Source organism: Grus americana, chromosome 3 (assembly GCF_028858705.1).
Source record: "Grus americana isolate bGruAme1 chromosome 3, bGruAme1.mat, whole genome shotgun sequence".
Taxonomy (NCBI): Eukaryota; Metazoa; Chordata; class Aves; order Gruiformes; family Gruidae; genus Grus; species Grus americana.
The window spans coordinates 98510888-98530683 of record NC_072854.1 but is presented as its reverse complement, the minus strand read 5'-3'; the positions used below and the strand labels follow the sequence as shown (position 1 = coordinate 98530683).

At 38.4% G+C, this 19796-nt stretch overlaps 1 long non-coding RNA gene across 1 annotated transcript in view; it reads left to right on the top strand.

Moving 5' to 3' along the window:
* Positions 1 to 19796, top strand: part of LOC129204443 (uncharacterized) — a 90563-nt gene that overhangs the window by 40166 nt on the left and 30601 nt on the right. The gene's annotated exons all lie outside the window — the stretch shown is intronic.

Below are 19796 nucleotides of genomic sequence, written 5' to 3'. Positions count from 1 at the left end.
CAGTGATAAATTATTTTCTCTGCATTACTATTCCCATTCTTTTGTAGTTATATGCTTTTGTAATCCATTTGTGCACTTTTTGCCTTTGTTTAACCAAGACATACAATGAAAAGTTAGGTTATAGAAACTATAGAAATAATCCGCTCAAGTAGTGACTCTGGCAGTCTAATTAGCCACACTGTCATGATGTACCATTGTGTGTTTTATTCTTTACAATTATTTTTGCTTCTTTGTGTTAATAAGGTAATGATACCTCAGCAACCTCTACTGGAGCTGTGATGAAAAATGATGAGACATTCAGTGGTAATTTCTGGCTAGTAGTTATGGAGAGGGACATTTTCTTAGGAGGGAAATAAAGTTTCCTAATTTATGATCGTCATGTTGGAATGTTTAAAAACAAATAAACAGCCTCGTTGAAATATAAAATCAATTTGAAGACACAAAATAATAATTTTATTTCTGTGAAAAACATGTTTTGGTAGGTTATGCAGCAGATGCAAAAGCCAGGGATCAGTTTCAATAAATAAATAAAAATAAGCTTTTGCTACAAAGTGAGTGTAATCCTTTTTAAATAAATCCTGTCTTTCAGGCTTATATCTTAGGTAGCGAGTAAAATATATATCAGTGAGGTAAAGGAAAGCAGGATATGGCAACGCCTGACAGGAGTTAAGCACAACTTTGTGCAATTAAATTGCTTTAGAATGTGTTACAACAGAGGGAAGATCTTAGTATATTTTTTTTACAAAAGATCTTAATGCTGCTTTCATCTCTGTACCATCACACTGCTTTCTGGACAGATGTTAAATGTTGTGTCCGTGACGTGTATTTTCCTCTTTCTCTCATCTTGTCCCTGAGCTGAAAATTGACTGGATAGTGCGGTGTTTGGTTTTGGTAGAATTTGTTTTTAAAAGCAATAAATCAATTTTTAAAATGAGTAAGCTGGATGTTAGAGAAGGTCAGGACAAGAAAGATGTTATGCGTTTGGAGAGAGAGGTGGAAATGCTTGTGATGACTCACAGTTCCTGATGGAGGTCATTCCTCAGTTTGGGACTGGCCTCCAAAAAACCTTCATTTGCAGCACAAACAAACTGTAGCTTTGCGTTAGAAGGTGTAATGGTAGAAACTTCCTCAGCATTTGCCGTCAATCAGCATCTTCTCCCATTCTGTAAGTGGTCTTTCATATTATCTTTGTCACAGGCCACTGAGTGTTTTGAAGGTAAAGACCTTCACTTGATTTCAAGGAGGAAGCCAATGTAGAGCGAACGCCCGCAGCCAGTGCTGCTTAACATGGGTTCTAACGCTTCAATGTGACGAAACCAATCCGAGACAAGAGCTGTTTTGTTGCCAGTTATCTGAAGTGTCGGCAGAATGGTTGTCTTGCTAAATCTAATTGTATAGACATTAACAGCATCAAGAAAAAAAAATATTCAAATGACTCTTTTGCTTCCAGTACTGGTGTCTGCAGATGGACTAAAGTTGTTGCTTTCTCCTTTCTGCAGATTAATTTGGAGTATTTGTCTCAGCCCAGTGGTTAGCAAGAAGAGAAACAAATATGTCCTGACAACATAACGACAGACACAGAATGTTTTGCTAAACTTTCCTGTACACCTCAAAGACATGTAAGGATTATGTGGTGTACTGATCCCATAGCCACCTGCAAGTGTTTTAGTCGGGCAATTACAGTTACATTTTGTTTTTACATTCCTTACAATATTTGCAATACATTTTTTAAATAATAATAATAAACTTGTTTTCATCCTTTAAAACCAAATGTCTCCCTTCAGGAAGTTTGTTTACTATTTTCAATACTCATCATTATATTTGGTTCTCTTTCCAGAGTACACACAACATGTCTGCAGAATGTTCCCTAACCAAGTGGAAATAGATTATTTTAACACATGAGGCCTTGCTCACTAAAAAATGACAGCTCATATCCCATGTAAAATAAACATAGACAGGCAAATTCTCCACCCCAGCTAGGTGAGCACAGCAGTATGATGGAAGCCAGGACAGAACCTTCCTTGTCTCCCTCAGACCTACAACGACAAAGCTGCTACCGGCTCCGCCATGCATCCCCTTCCCCAACTGCTGCTTTCTTCTTTTTTTTTTCTTCTTTTTTTTATTTTAAATCTTGTCTGCTAACAGGAACTGTAGACAATTCATTCCATTACTCACCAAAATCCCGGTGAGACGCATATGGATTGCTTTTTCGTACTTTGCGCCATGAGTCCCATGAAAGGCAAAGAATGTTGTAGTTGTATCACTGCAGTGGTTTAATTTCTGTACATGAGTCTGTGTGTATGAGGAAAAGAGCATGTTTTTGAGCACGCATACTCAGTAAAGGCAGGTGTTAGATTGGCTCTGTGGAATTTAGACTCCTTTGTCACCATGAACAAAGTAACATTTAATGTTGAAATAGAAGTGTGTTTATACATCGATATCAGTTTTTCTAAGGCATATAGTGTTATTGCTTAATGGTATTTATAGAGTTTATCCATAAAACAAGTCAGGGTACAATTCAAAGCAATGTCTTAATCTTGTTCTTTCTCTGTGATTTTACTGGAAAGCTGACAGAGTCGCGAACCTGAGCGTACATGGCTGGCTCTAACTGCGTGGCGGGGATTGCATCTGGTTTCTCACTCTTATGAGATGGTTGAATTCTTGGGAAGGTATCGTGCATACCTGAGCAGGCGGGGTTCCTTGTACCAAAGTTTTTACAAGCTTTGGAAAGAAACTAAATTGGGTCTCTCCTTGGCTGCCTTTGTAGTGTAGTTCACAGCTTCAAGACCAAAGCTGAGGAATGGCTTTCAGCAAACACTGTTTTGGGAGGGGTTTGTGCTGTGAAGAAGATAATCAGACAAGCATTCTTCGAGGCATTTCACATTCAGTACACATAGGGAAATGATTAGTGTCATAGTCAAGGAAGAGAAACTACAGGAATGGATTTGAAGGGCCTGCATAAATTATCTGGTGATATATTATGAGCAGAAAGTCAGTCTTGTGTTTTCTTACTGTAATATTAGGAGAATATCAACATACTAATGATTTCTAAATCTCCCTGTATATTGTCTGTAAATGCCTATTCCCACTTCTTTCTGTTCTGTGCGTCTCATCATGAAAGGCTCTTTTATTGCGGTGGAAGAGTAATAACTAGTGTAACAGCATTAGCCATTAAGAAAAATGAGAATGTAATCTGCTAATACATATACGCTACATACAATAGCACATATGCTATTCGGAGCCCTAGTAAGATCAGGTTCCACAATGAAATGTATTGCTAATAAACAATTAGATGAGGAGGGAAATGCAATATGATTGTGGGTATGTGATGATGGTTCTTTCGATACTTCTATATCAACAAGTGATTTAACTTTAAGTATGTGTGCATCTATGACAAATTCAACTGCTTGAAAATGTTTGCTGAGGGGACCGTTGGTATTTAGACCACTAAAAAAGGATTTACATAGGTGTGCAAACAAGAGTGTGTATTTTTTCCAAACCTATTTGTGACACATTCCTTTGATCCAGTTAAAACAATATGCAGCTTTACTCATGGTGTGGCTGTTTGCCATGTCTTTGTAGTTTTTTGAAAAGGAACAGGCAAACAGGATTTATAATGCCCAAAATATTCAGATTCTGAAAATGTTAACCAGCTCCTATTTGCAAACAAATCTATCACATACTCCACAGCTGAATATAGCTGACAGCTCAGGAATTGGGATATGACAGGACTGAAATGGCATACAAAGAATAGAAAGGGGTCATATTAAGCCTAAGAACTATGTTTTGCTTGGTTGGTTGCTGATGTCTTACTGATGGACATTTGTTGCACTATTTGAATCATATAGTGGAAAATATTTCCTACGGGAAATAATTCAGGTAAATTTGTTTCATGTTCAGGGTCAGAAGGAAGCTCAAACATGCTTTCCACACTGCAAGTTTAGCGATAGTTGTCTCACAATTTGAGTTTGATAGGGACAGCTGATGTATTCAAAGAACAGGAACTGAAGCAAGAGCGTAAACTAGGCAGGGGATGAGAGGAAAACATGAACGTGCCCATAAGGGAGTCAGTGCTGCAGAAGGATACTGGACGATGAAGGATGTCAAGGCAGGAGCCATTGTGTGGAGGAGGAGCTAGTACTAGAGTCAGAAAATTTGAATTTCCCAAAATAATGCTTTTAAACAGAGCTAATTTTTGTCTAGTGCAGGGGAAAGGAATGGAAGTACATCCTCTTGTATGCTTGTAGACTTTGAATATTGAACCATGAAAATTTATTTTTGTTTTTAAATACAAAATCTCCACATTCACGGAATTCCAAAACTTCGTGTTCTCATCAACACTGAATTTGCAGTGAATTTCCAATGTTACCCAATTATGGTGTTACAAAAACACAGGAATGAGTTCTACCGAGTAACGCTGTAGTGTGGGTCAGTGTAGCAGAAAGGACTGAACAACTGCTTTCCATCAAAGATTAAACTGCCTATCGATATGGTTCAGTAATAGCAATGCAAAGGACAGTTACTGCTCATTTGCCAGGGCTGCATTTGTTCACGCAACATTACTTTTTGTAATGGAGCACTAAAGAAATGTAAAACATCAAGGGAGGTAGGGGGGAGCGTGATCTCTTTTCAATCCCTTCTCCCCGGGGACTGAAACAAATCAGCACCCGTTCTCTTATTGATTGCAAAGAATTTAGCGTCTCTGATGTGGTGCTGATCAGGTACATCCTATTTCCATTTTCTTCTTGGACAAGCGCCTGTAATCCTACAGATTCCATGCAAAACGGTAAAGGACCATAACGAAACTTAAGAAAAATGGCTTGTTTTACCCTTCACAACAAGACCCCATGTTGTATTGCAGTTCTGAAGATTCGGGGAAGGATTTTGCAGCTGGTACTTCAGGGGAGGAGAATTAAAGCAGCATTTTGCGCTATCAGTCATAATGGCACATTTTCTCAGAATTATGGGATTTAGGTTTGTTTCTTCTATGTTTTTTCAAATAATAAACATACTCTGTCTCATTTAAAGAAAAAAGAAATTTGACTAAGTAAAAAGGAGTTCAGCTACATGCACCACAGGGTCTCATTTCAGTTACGGAAAGGGAGTAGAGTGGTGTCATCCCATAACATCTGAGCTCAAGGGAAGGTGTCTGTGTTATGGGAACTGAATTTCACAATTCCCATGAGTTTTGGTATTTTGTTTCTGTTTTGTCTTCAAATCGAGGTGTGCTTTTGTGTTGTATTCCTTCCCTTTTGACTGACATCTGAATACTTACAATGCTTTTATGCCATTTCCACTGTAAGATTCTTGACATGTACTTATATATGTACGAATTTAAACAAAAGAATGCATATTTTTAACCCATAGTAAGTTTACTTTCTTAAGACACCTTTTTTTCTGTTGATTCAGTACTCCATCAAGAAGTCTTTTTGGGTTTTTTGTTTTAGTAATAACATGAAAAAATACCTAATAGGTTTGAGGTTTTAAACATTTCTTTTCACATACTTTCATCGTGATCAGTATTGGTATTGTCATAGAGCCAACAGCTCTCAAAACTAAACACAAAATTCATTCATGTATGTACAAAGGAGGAGACGGCAATCATAAACAACAAACTCTTCTTGTTAAAATTATTAGCCGTGATACTATTTGTGTGGTTACCCTTCTGTCCATTGTTAGCTCCTTAACTTTCTTTCCTGCATTGTAGGTTGAGTTTAGCTTTTTCTAACATTTTTAAATATCATTCATAAGTAAAAATATACTGTAAGGTGGATAAAGAGTTTCAAGACTTATTTGATCATTTCTCTCTCCAGATTGTTTTCCCCCACCTTTTATACGGTATGTGAATGTGATTCTACAGTGATTAAACACTCACATTTGTATTAGCTCACAAAAATATTAAATACATCCATGCTTGCTCTGTTCTTCTCTCTCTCTGGAAGTGAAATCAAGAGGCTGCAGTGAATCAGGTTTAGATGGTGACAGTTCTAAAATACCTGTGTGACTTCATCAGTCCACAGGACTGAGTGTTTACATGTTGAGTATCAAACCTGAAGTGCTCTGGATTCATTCTCTGTAGCCTTTCCTGAAACTGAGTTGAAGTAAAGTTGAAGATCTCACTGTATCATGAATGGAAGCTATGGGAGCATCGCCATGGCTTTATGCTTCAGATTTATTCTGTCTCTGTGTCCAAGGAGAACTTTAGGCACTGTAAGGCAACTGCAGACACAGCTTTCAGGTATGTCAGCAATTCCCATGACAGAGAAATGTATTCTACATTGACTCACAGAAAGTTAGATAGCTTACATCTGCTACGCTTTTCTGCATTGTTTTATCATTCCATGGTTCGGGCTGTGTGCACGGGTGTAAATGGAAGCGTGGGTGTCCAGAGTTGGATCTTTGACCCCTGTGAATGGTATGCCATCAGTAGGGCTCGAGGGCTGACATCTTTAATTATTTTGGTTGCCAAAAGAGTTGTTCCAGACAATGATGAAATAAGCTCGTACTGAAAACATCTACAGAGCTCCTTTTGCCCATCCAGTTCTCTCTATAGCTGTTTGCTTCTCTTTACTAATTGAGTGCAATCTATGTCAGGGGAAATCTTATCGCAGACAATAGGAAGAATAGATAAAGAGAAAAGTAATACAACACAAAAATATACTGAACTTCAGCTAAGGATGTTGGGATCTGATTCTTTAAAGAAAAAATCTTTCAGGTCTGAAGAGGAAAATATAGTGTTTGTATTATGCTTTCATGCTCTTGAGGAAAAGAAGCCAGGTCTTTGCTTATTAATCAGGCTGAACTGAGGAAGACTGTGCTGTGTTTGCACAGAAGTTACTAAGGGCAAGCAGTTAACTTGGTTACACTGGCAGCTGGCTGTACCTTGTGTACATATGAGCCACTCCAAAAATTTATCAAGAAATCTTCCAATTAATTCATAGAAGTTAAATATTAATGCAAGAGTAAACAGTCTGTTGACTGGCTGTGTGGCTCATTAGTTAGGAGCATAGCAGCAGTGTTGAAATACCGATAGTTTGAAGAAATGTACGCTAAACCTAGCGCTCTCTTCACAAAACAGCTGTTTTTTCTGAAAGGGATCATAGTAAATTCCACAGTAATTTGCAAAGGGAAAGCCCAGGCAAGATTCACGTTGTTCTCTGATCAGCCCAGGCATTTTTAGCTTTGCAATGTGTTCTGTAGCATGAAGTATGGTTGTGTTCGTTCAATAGTTATATGATGCACCATCTGTTTTTAAATCAGTAGTGTTGCTGCTGTTTCTCCACAGAATCACAGCATAGCTGAGGCTGGAAGGCACCTCTGGAGATCACCTAATCCCTAACCCCTCTGCTCAAGGCTGGGTCAAATAAAGCGGAGTTTCAGGGTCATGTGCCTAAGCAGGTTTTGACTATCTCCATGGATGGAGACTCCACAGCCTCTCTGGGTGACCTGTTCCAGTGTTTGACTACTTTCAGAGTAAAAATTAAAAAAAAAAAAAATTCCTTATGTTTAAATGGAATTTCCTGTATTTCAATTTGTACCTATTGAATCTTGTCACTGGGCACCACTGAACCTTGTGCTGTCATTGGCACTCTCTCTTTACTCCCCACCACCATCAGGACTCCTGGCTGAAAGAACAGACAGGAGAAAAATTTCCGTTCATATCTGGCCAAACTGCTGGTGGCAGGACACTGACTGGGAGCTGCGGTAGAGACGTGCTGTAGAAGAAGGGGCAGGGGAGGTAGGTGATGTGCAGCAGACACAGCTTTTTGCAGGGCATAGGCCATGGGGGCAAGATATGGCCCTTTGGTTCCAGTGCTGTGCATCAGAAGGAGCAAATGCCTACAAGAAAGGACGTGCCATCACAAGGGGGGCAAGGCTTTTTTTGAGGAAGCACCCAAAGACCATTTGTGCTTGATGGAAGCAGGGATCTTTCTAGGTGTCGTCTTAGGTGACAAGACAGTGACTCTTAAGTTTCCCTGAACTCTGTGTAGGTTGATGTAGGTTCAGAAACATGACTGTGCATTGCAATTGCACGTAAGTGCATTTCCAAAGGTTTTGTCTATTTAGATACAACAGGCAGAGGGAACATTTTAATGTTGGAGAAAATCAGAGAGAGAATTTTAGCAAATAATTTTTCTTGGTTTATGTGTTTAGGGTTTTCTTTCTTTAGTTTCCAGTTTTATTGCTTTAGGGACCAAGATGAGGCAATATCTATAAATGAGCCTGTATATAAAATTCTCTCTCTTCCAAATTGTGACAAAGAACCTGGCAATTTAGATGAAAATGAAATCCTAATGATTCATTTCAGATCTTTAATTCAGTATGTGTTCTTCAATATATTCTTCTTCTTCTTCTTTTTTTTTTTTTTTTTTTTACAGCTTTTACTAATGCCACTTCGAGGGAGTTGATAACTTGATTTTATTTGGATTTGTTATTTGTTGTCTGATATGACTTTATCTAGATGCTTATATTCCATCACTTTATGCTTCTCTGATTCTCCATTGTCTGGCTTTAGTGTACCTCAGGAAGGACCACAAGCACATGTTGGCAGGACTTCAGATCTTCATTTGATATTTTCACTAGGGATTTACACCTTATTAAATTACCAGAGTAGAGTACCACATATTTATTGAGTCATTTCATTTTCAGGGATATGTCCTCTTTGATAGCATATTTTATGTAAAGCTTCTTTATGGCTCTGTATTATAGTAACCAATATGACACTTGAATTAATAGGAATTGGAATTAGAAAGTGGTGAAATTAAGAAATTGGCTTCATCAGTTGTTGATCAGAGAGACAATTTTCTTGCCTCATTGAAGTTATACTATCTTCTGAATAACCAGATCCAAAACTGTCTTTACCAAACTATGGATTGTTTTCATGTGTTGAAGATCTCCGTGAGTTTCCAAATCCCTTCACGGATCGAAAGATGAGTTGGATTTTTTTGTAAAACTGCCTCTCGTCTTCCTTAAAATAGATGATCTAAAAGACAGCAAAAGTCTCCCAGGCCCTGGAACTAATTTTTATTAGAGCAAAACTTATTCAGACTGAGGCATTTATTTTAATAAAGCAAGTTTTGATCTCCTGAGCAAGAAATACATGCTCTAAAGGTCTGAGAAGAAATCTCTCCCCCACGCCCATGCCCTTGCAAGAGGGGCCCTGCAGAGCGGCCTTGCTTCCTGGCCTCTCAGCTTCACAAATCTTTTTGAGTCGGATATGGTCAATGCAGCCTCCTTGGGCTGCTGAATCGCTGCCCACCTCAGCAAAAGCCACGGCTGTCTGGGAAGCCGTCTTGCCCTGCCACTGGTATGTGCCGAGACAACGTAAGCAAAAGCCTTCGTTTTGGCGTGGGTCGGGCTCTTGTAGCGGAGCATCGTGTGCAGTAAACTGAGAACAGGTGAGGCAGGTCTGCCGTCCATCAAAACGATCTCGTGTTCGTTATGTCATGTCGCGTCGTGCTTTCTTGTTCTTCCCTGTGATCTATTTGGGCAAGCTCGGCCTTTGACTGCGCTCAGCTCCGGCAGTGCAAGAGCAGGGCTTCAGAGGTATGGGAGCTGCTGGCCGTTTGCTTGGTGTGGAGGCTGAAGAGGTTAGCTATGGTTTGAGAGGTCATCTTACAGAACTCAGTAGTCTGTTACACTGAATTTTGGGAAACGTGATGTTGGGGGGGAATTTATTCTGTCAGGGAAAACCCGAGAGTAAAGCTCAGAGATTAAAAACTTGCACAGCTTAAGAAATAGCTCTCAAGTCTTTTGAACTGAACCCATCATGACCATTATAGATTTAATTCCAGTAATTTGTATTACATACGTTTTTCCTGCAAGGAAATGCAGGAAATTGAGTGTATTGTTTTAAAAATCGCTTTCTTAAATACTGTAGTTGTCTTTCCTGGTGACCAAAGGAGATAGATTTAATCTCCATCCAGACATCACTATGCTTTGCTGTAACAAATCAACAGGGCTAAATAAAGCACCATATTATGAAGCTGTACTGGTCATTTCATATATAGTCTAATGAAAATATTCTCCTGGATTTTTTAAAAAAATTACTTTTACAATAAGTTCATTAAAAATACTTACCTTGAATTGAAAATAAAACTTAAAATCAACTTTTAAGTATGAATGTTGTATGTTCACCTTATATTTAATATTTGCAAAGATTTAGTCCTAAGGGAAGAAATAGTGCTGACATCATTTTAATTTACCTGAGCAGCTCATGCTGGGACAGGAAAAATTCTCTTTCCCCATATCTTGTTAATATGTGTTGCTAGATAAGCCAGAGGTGTGTTTTTAAAAAGCCTTTTTCTTTGTAACCTGCCAAAATGGCTTTTGTAATGTTCCATGATGGCTATTGTTTGCTTGTTGTTACTGATTCTGAAATTTCAGTTTGAAAAGTGACAGACATTCGCATTTTCCATTTTGCACATCAGTAACAAGGATCCTGGAGGTCGGTTGTGCCTTTAATAATATCCATGCAATTCTACTGCCATCATGTTCTGCGCTTGGCATCATCTGTGTGGATTCACTGCCTCCTAAAGATGCCTCACGCTGCAGTTAATCTTGAATTTGGTCAATGGTTTCGCTGGCGAGGTTTTAGATCTGATCAGACCCTTATCTAGGGTGCTCTCGGATTATTAACAACCACAAAAATGTAAGGTTGGGCTGAATATATGACTTAGGTGCCCCGAAGTTACATGCTTTCTGGTCTCTATAGTGGAAATCCTGAATCCTGCACAGGGCAGGGACTCAGAGCTGAATCCAAACAAGGTGCTGGCTAATTAGAGAGCGTAATACAGCTAGGGGAAAAAAAAAAAACAACAAACAAACGAACAAAAAACCATAACCCAAAAACAAAAAAACCAACAACCCCCCCCCTAAAAAACACAAACAAAAAACAACAAAGGTTTGGGGGCAACAGTATTTCTGAAAACCCAAACTCACATAGAGTTTAGATTGTGCGGTACAGTGTGTCTAATTTAGACATACTTTTATCAAGGTAAATATGTTGCTGTAGAAGTTGATGTGGCTGTAAATAACTCCTTGCAATGCGTGAGCTAACTTGTTTGAAGGTAGATTAAGGATCTCTGAACTGCATCACAATTTGCAGAACAGACATTTTGGGCCTCAGCAGATGTCTTCTTCACAAAAGAAGCCTTTCTGCCAGAGGAAAGCAGCGCTCATTCTTGTTTGTTTTGAAGCAGAGCTGGAGGAGAAGGCAGGGTCTTGAATGGCTTATTAGTTAGGACTGTCTCCTTGGAGGTTTGAATTCTGTCTGTTTGATGTGTATGCATGAATGCCCGTGACTCCCACACGAACCAGGGTGGTAGAACATCGTGCTGTCCCTTGCTTACTCTCGCTGGCCCATTTGATGGTGGATTCCTTTTTCTAGAATGGCTTAGCATCAATCGTATTGGAGCGTGAACCCTGTGTAAAGGGTTGGTGGCTAGGGCGCTCCCCTGGGAAGCTTAGGCTTTGGAACGTCCGTAGGCTTAGGAAGGTATTGAATCCAGCCCTCTCACTTGCCGAGTCCTGCAAGCATTAAGCTGTTGCGTGAAAGGTGGAGATTCCCACCCATCCTTTTAAAAGACGGTGAGCAAGTCTGCATTTTCTGAGGAACCTCATCTTGTCAGTGTGCTCTTGGTATTATTCAGTAATGATTAATGTTTTGGATGCCTTAGGGGACCTACGCATTCCTTTGCCAAATTTCTAGATCCTATCTTGGGAGGGATGTGAGAAATAGGTGCTGAGCTATTTGGGCTGGGGCAACTCTAAGCATGTACAAAGCAAAACACGTAGGAAACTTTCAGGTCAAGCGGGGAGGAGAGTGGTAAGTTTAAGCACCCTCTGGAGTAAGAAAATCTTACTAAGAAGTATTTTGGGTTTCATTTTGAACATCTGGGCCTCAAATCTGAGTCAGTCCTGTTTTAGAAACTTGTGTCCTTTGCTGAATGTGGCTAATGGTCACCGATATACGCAGGAAGCAAAAATGTTAGCAAGTGTGAAGATACCCTTTTTTATTTCTAATTTGAGATGTACTTACATTTTGGCTAATTTACTGCAGGTGATGTCTACATGTGAGTAGTTATTGCTTTTTGATGAACTCTTTAATTTCCTGATACTTGATTTATAGACTCCCTTTTCTACTTAATAATGCTGCCTTCTACTCGGAAACAAAACATTCTGGACATGCAAACTTCAGCTGGCTCAGATGTCAGCTGAAAAATACTGAGGAGTTTAAGCCGTCAGGTGTTCTTAAAAAGCTAAAACATTTGGCATTCCCACATCCATGTTAGTAAATTAATCAGAAGATGCACTGAATCTGTTCTCGCTTGACCCTTCTTAGCGTTTTCATAACGATTGCTTTGCAATGAGAGGTTTTACACAACTTTACATATCACAGAAAAAGCAATATTAATATTTTAGGATAGGTAAGGGGAAGATTTCTGCACCAGAAGACGACTTCTTTTTTGGATCAGCGCTTACACGCTGGATACTGGCAGTGTGATTTTAAATTTAATCTGGCTGTCTCCTTCAGAAGGTATTTCCATGAATTCACACCCATTCACACGATCTCACTGCGTGAAAGCTCTCACCTTTGAAAAGCAAAGTTCAAAGTTGAGTACGCTTTCCTGACTGGAACTATTTGCAGCTCCGTTTCCCTCAGTTGGGAGATATAATATCACATTCTTGTCTGGTTCCCACTGTTCTAAAGGTATCTAAAGAGCTTTGTTTTTAGATGGGTTTTTTTCTCTTGTCACCTTAACGATCCTGTCTTTGGTCAGTGGAAATCAGGTGCTATTTATTCATTTTCTGCAACACCCACTTCATGGGAATCTGTGCACCAGTAGCTCTGCCCATGGCTTTAGAAAAATAAATCTATTCTGCTTTGGGAATGCCAAATACGACTAGCTCGGGTCAGACATAAAGGAAGCAGGAAGAGAACAACAGTGAACAAGGAAACATTAGTATGAAAACAATTTTATGTTTATGAATCATAGAGCCTTTGGTGAAATTAATTAAACAGTGTGTCCTGAACACATTCAGAGAAAAAGTTGAAAGACAAAATATCTCCATAAAGGTAAAATAAGTTCATCATATTATTTGAAGTGTTTTCAAGAATGTTTGTTCTATACACAAGGAAAATGGGAAAAAATGAAAGTAAGTTGGGGTTTGCGGGCAGACATAACATATTTTATTTTACTGTTACACTAGAGGAAACCAGTAACACTTTTAAGCACATAAGCCTGTCATCAGGTGATAGAGAGGGAAACTCTTGGGCCTCATGGATAGGAAGAACGGACTGATACCAAAACCTTTTTCCGCTTTTCCCACTATACCAGAGGTAGTAAAATAGTTTTTGCTACAACCTCTTTCTTGTACCCTGAGAGCATGATCGCCACAGCAATGTTCTAGCAAATGTGAAAAGACTTTCCATCGTTTTCAGTCACAGCTATATTTTTCCTTACATGCTGAGAATTTTGAAAAAAGCAGATATTATCCAACAGAAATACACCCCTGAATATGCTGAAATGTAGCCTCAACTTCGTAATTTAAAGGAAAAAATTCTAAAATAAATACATACAATTGCATACAAATGTGTATAATTTTGACAATATTTATACATTTTTCTACAAAAACAATGTAATTATGCTTTCTGAGTGTACTCATGCAGGATATTGCTATGGTAGAATTTAACTTTTTTTCTCTTCTTGTAATGTTCTGACTGTTTTCCTGTTTTCTACAGTTTTCTAGTGGTTGCACTGTAAAATAAGCCTGAGATTTTCTCGATATCTAATCTTTTTTCCTTTTCTTTTTTCTTTTTTTTCTGGGTGTTTTTCTCCCCCCCCCTCCCCCCAGTATATGAGTCTCCTTTAAGCCAGAACTATATTTTTCTGAAATTTATCTCTGTGTGTTGTTGCCAATTTTTAATGAGTACATTAAGGCTTACTATTAAAGTGAAGAACAAACAAAATCATATTCTAAAACATCCTGTTCTGGCCTGTGCTGGTTTGCATATAACTTTTAGGCAGGATTCTTTCTGCTCAGTCTTTACATTAGTTGCTCTAGCTAGTGGAGGGTGTTGTTAGTTTTCATTCAGTAAAAGAACCATAGAACAACAGTCCCCTGTTTCAACATTTTCGAGTGGAGAGAAAGTCAGTATTTGAACAAGGATGGCATGGCTGATTCATACAGAGGCTTACGTTTCATTGCTGTGTGACGGGCAGGGAAGAGGGGAGGAAGATGGGAGTTAGACAGATGGTGGGACAAGACCCAAGAAAAACATGTAGCTGAGTGGCAGAAAGGCACGCTACACCAAATTGTCTAGTGCTGTAATAAACCGGGATGATGATTTCTACTCCATATCAAGCACTGACATGCATCAGATATTATTAAATGGTTTTGATAAAACTGTTTCAATAATACACTATAAAATAGTATTTGTACTTTGTCAGAGTTTGATTGTTAGTTGAAGAAAATTCATTTTAACTGTTCCTCTAGCAGAAAAGAGCATTAAAATAAAACCCAGCATATTAGAGTAGGTTAGAAACTTTCCAGTGCCATTAAAGCTAAATGCTAATTTCTTAAACCCTAAACACTTTATTTGAAACACTTGGATTTGGTGAATTTCTATCCAAGGCATAGTCCTAAAGGAATGCTCCCTGACTTTTACTTGATTTTTTCCTGAAGTCAGTGACGCCGAACGTCTTGGGATACCTATTTTCTGGGGCAGATACATCTGGTAGGCGTCTCCCAGGGCCGGAGACCACTGGAGCCTCTTGCAGCTGTTGGTGAAATGGATGTTCTGCTTGTCTTAGTGCAGAAGGTGATAAGGGATGAGTAATAGAGCATTTCATTAAACTGCATCGGTGAGTGAACACTGGTCGATTAGTTAAGATGAGATTAAAGCCCACGTTTTTTGGACTTGGACTTCACTTGCAGTTTATTGATTGTTTTGCAGACATGAGAAAAACTTATCTATTTGCTTCTAACTGTGGAAGTAGCTCTAAGGAAAGCTATCTCTTTACAAACTTTGCCTCTGTGAGAAGAACATGGTTTTCACTGAGCAGTTGAAAATCAAGTGTCAGAATTCCCTGCAGACTTGGATGCGCTCTGGGTCTTGCCTGAGTGTAATTTTCTTGAATATTTTGGTTTTGTGCCAACTCAGCATGAAAGGGGCCTCTATCTATAGGAGAATAACGTCCATGAAGGTTTTATTGTTGCATTTGACAAAATGCAAATTGCACAATCTTGAATACCTGAATTAATTTTAATTTGCAAAACTCTCACTAGATGGTTGTTACAAAATACTGCCAGGCTTCTTGCCGCTGGAAGAATTTTCCCAATTTTTTACTTATAGACTTTTGTATTGCAGAGCAGCATAGAAGCAGCAATTTTATTTTTCTTTTGATTTTACGTTTAGATGTTCTCAGTTTTGGGGCGACGTTTGAATCTGGACTATCGTATAAACATTTCAAATTTTGACGTTAACACTCGAATCCGAACTTTCTTAAAGTTTTTGGATGGCAGCGGAGAGCGTTGTGTTCTAGGCCAGTCACATCTGTAAGTTACTACAAGGAAATAAAAATTGCGAGGAATGATTTTCAGGAAATATTTTTGTAGCAATTACTTGCTTCTCCTCCCCCCCACCCCCAACCGGTCTGTAAGATCAAAATCTATTTGGTTTATATGGTTTTCAAAAACTCATGTGATGCGTTTGGGGGAAGCTGGGGGGGCAGGGTGGGCTTCCCAGCGTACCAGTCGTAGGACAAAGATACATGAAATATTTTTTTCTTTTGAAGGCAGTATGTTTGAAAGCTGGATCATCCAATGTCAGCAAGTGGGACAAAACCAGGACAAGTGATGGCATCAAAGCCTTACATCTGTAGCACAACCTTAAAAATAAATAAACCTGGAAGAGTGCCAGCCTGCCTGTACTTACTTGCAGGAGACTGTTTGCAGCCCCCTTGTTCCCATTCCTTGTGCTGACAACTTCCAGCTGTGTGGAATATTTAGGATGGGATAATACGAGCCTCCTGCTAAACTGAGCGCTCTGCAGTGAGCCCAGTGCTATCGGTTACATCTTTAAGGAGAGCTGAGTAAAGACAGGGGTAAAATACAGTTTTCTAAAAATTTCAGTTATGTTTAGAAAGTTAAGAGGGTTTTCAAGTTTTGAAAGCTGTTTGGTAACAAGCCTCTAAATCATCTGCTCAGCACCTTCCTGTGCTTTCTCCTAAAGATGGTCTATAGCTATTTGTCTTATCAGCTAACTTATCAGCACTTAAGAGTTTCTCTTTAAAGATCTATCAGTTATTTCTTGTACCAAAAATGGCCCTTGAAGTTTTAGGCTGCTCCACTAGAAATCTGTACTTACAGCCAAAGCCTTTTCAGAAGCCTAAGCATGCCTCGAGTTTCTAATGTAAACTCTGGGATAGATACTACGATCCCTTTCAAATTCCTTTAAAAGCTTTAAATTCCCTTTATTTCCTTTCATCCTTCCAAGAAAGGCATTATATTGATTCAGATTTTATTTTTTTGAGATAGAATGCAATTGACCTTGGGAGTTTATTATTGTTGCACCTGAGTGCAGGAATAGATTTTAGAGATTATGTTTGATTGCCAACCTTAGTCTCAAATAGCCCGTTGGATTTCAAAAATTATTCTCGTGGGCATACATGTGTACTCATATATATATATTTATTTCTCCATTTAGTTTGCATTTGCATATGCGTGTTCATATATCTCTATACGTATACGGACAGATGTATCTCCATGTCTGTGTGTACAGCTAGATGTATAAAAAAGGTTTTAGAATTTGTATTAAGTTTCAAATTGGCACAGAAGTGTACAATTTCAGTGAGAGAGCAATCTCAAAAAATGTTTTGCTTTTGAGCAATCCAAACATTTCATTTTCATTGGATGTAACATTTTTGTGTCTTAAATTTCAAATTGAAAAATCATTTCAAACATACAAACGGGATTTTTTTTGTTTTGAAACTGTCAAAATGGATCACTTCAGCAACTTTAGGAACTTTGTTCCTGAAGAAGACATTAATTAAAACTGTCTTTTTCCTCCTTTAATTTCAACCAGCTGATGTTTTCTAGCAAAATAAATGAATTAAAAAAAATAAATCATGAACGGGTGTGCTTTTCAGAGAGAATTCTGCAGTGTTTTGTTAACTAATGGGTAAAATAGTATATAAAGATTAGTTATAACTGTCAAATAACTTGGAGTGGCTATTTTATCTGCAACATGACACATTATTGAAGATACAAAATGAAAAATACGCATCCAGTTTAGGTAAATATTAACGTTTTAAGGGATTTAAACAAAGCTAATGTATGCATAATCAATATCATGTAATTCTATGCTTAAACCATTTTGAGCTATGGAAAATGTAAATATACTATCGTTTTTTTTTTGTTTTTTTTTTTTTTTGTGGTGACCTCCAGTCATAACTGCAACGTTATGACTGTATTTATGTGGTGAGCATGTTTCAGTCTTTTGGTAGAGGAAAAAAAAAAAATAATCGTATGAGAAAGTCTAAATTAGTTCCAAAACTTGGGGAATGATTTTATATTTATGCAGATGCTTAAAGATATGTTGGGGCTGTGCAGTGGAACCAGGGTTATAATAATAGTTGGGAATGTGTCGGGAGGAAAAGGGTCAAGTGATGTAAACCACCACAGAGTCTGCATGTTGTCACTATCGAATTAAATAAGGGTATTCAGGGCAATAGTATGATTGGGGAAGGGGAGTTGCTTTATTTTTTTGCTTTGATGCACTCAAAGTACATAGTTTTTAATGCAATTTTATATAATTATTCGTTTGAAACATCCAAAATGTATGAGAGGTCTCAGCAGCAACCGTGAATGAGCCTCTCCATAGGAAGCACAGGGATGGCGTGCCTACAGCTCCCCAGCGTAACTGCTGCTCTTTTGACCAATGCTTTACAAACATTTTACGCAACTCGTGAGTAAAAAGACGGAATAATAACTGCAATCAGAACATCGCCAGCTGGGCCCAGGCTCAGCAGCGTGTTAGGGAGACCTTTTGTGAGTGGCTGTCTGGTGTTTACTCTTTCTGTAATAGTAAGGGCATAACATAACTAGGTCTCTAAAATATACACAATTTTTACTCTAAGTAGTTTTCAGAGACTTTTTTTTTTTTTTTGCATTTCAATCAGCACATGCAAAAATTTTGCAGTTAGTTACTTTTTGTTGGCGGTGTTTCTGTTTTTATTTACTGAAGTCCCTTTAATCGAAACACTTTACTGCTTTCCATTTTATGCCTGAGCAGCTCTTCCAGCAAGTCCTGTACTTTTTCCTGTTAGGAGGAAAAATTGATGATAGAGTTTAGTGTCTTTAATGCAACCCTGCTTATTTACAAAGACTGTCCAAAGGCTGTTTTCTCTAGGCAATGGAAGAATCATGAACAAAAAAAAGAAAAAAGGTGATTTCATTGTTCCCAGCGTCAAGACCCTTTGAGCCTCCAAGCCTATTCCAAGTATTCCATAGCTCCAAAATATACTCTGCAGAGTCTTCTTAAGCAAATATACAGTAATTTCTCTGAAAAATAAGTTGGAATATTTCTGGGTTTATGTTACTCCTGTGACTTTTTGGAACAGATGCTTGGGTAAGTTATGTCAGGCAGCAAAGCAGGATCTTGAGGCCAACGCCAAGCTTGATCTCCTCTTCCCTGCAAAGCAGACAGTGACATTGTCCCAGCGGGAGAGCGTGAGGATAGTGACCTCCCCAAGCTGGATTTGCCGCGGCAAGGCAGGGCAACGCGGCGACTTGGAGGGAGCAGGCGCGTTAGCTTAGAGCCATGTGGGAGAGACTGATCGCTGCCGAATGCTTTCTGCCTGCAGCATTCTGTTCTCGGCTGTTTCCAGCCAGCTCATCATACTAATTTAAGATGAATTTTTCCATAGATTGTTCCTTCATCACATTAGGGTTTTTATTGGGTTTTGGGGTTTTTTTTTAAAGTTTCAGAAAAAATAGGTCATTCATTTCTAAGAAAAAGGTTGGTGAAGAACAGGTGGTTTTGCCAGCGCTCTTTTTTTTATCTGTTTTTTTGAACAGCTGTGTATCCTCTGTGGTTTGCAGATATATACTGAAATTTGGCAGTGAAGTGCCTTTCTCAGGAAATTCACCCTGTTTTAGTCAAGTTGCAAACTAGAGGGGAAAAAAGTGCCATTTTCATAAATTCAGCAGCATTTTACATCTTTTATTTGTTTGTTTTGCTGATGGTATTACTAATTTTCAGAAGAATTTGTCTTACTAAACAAACCAAAAAACTTTTCCACAGAAAAATATTGATAATTTGATAACTTCATTCTAAACTACAACATACCAGCTGAAATAGGGGCATAAAATTAATTTAGAAATATCAAAATATTTCTTTTTACCCAGTTCACCTCTATGTTCACCAGAAATACAGTGATGATGCGTGAAAAGGTAAGTACCATGATGAACCACCAAAGTGCAAAAGGACAGAACATGTGGTGCATCGTGGTAAACAAAATTTGTTTCAAGAAATATTCTTCTGTGGAAAACTTTGATTTTGATTTCTACCAGAAACCTCTCTGTAAGAGAGAGATTTTCTGTGTTCAGTTCAGCAGTCTTTTACAAGGAAGGATGACTATCATTTGTCAAAACTGAGCTTGAAATGGATATTGAAAAAATTAATTCTGTAACACTTTTTAAGTCACCTTGAAAATAGTAAGAGTAATGTTGTTGTTAATAATGAAGAACGTGATGTATTGCTCCGAGAATGGAATTCAGAGAGAATGAAA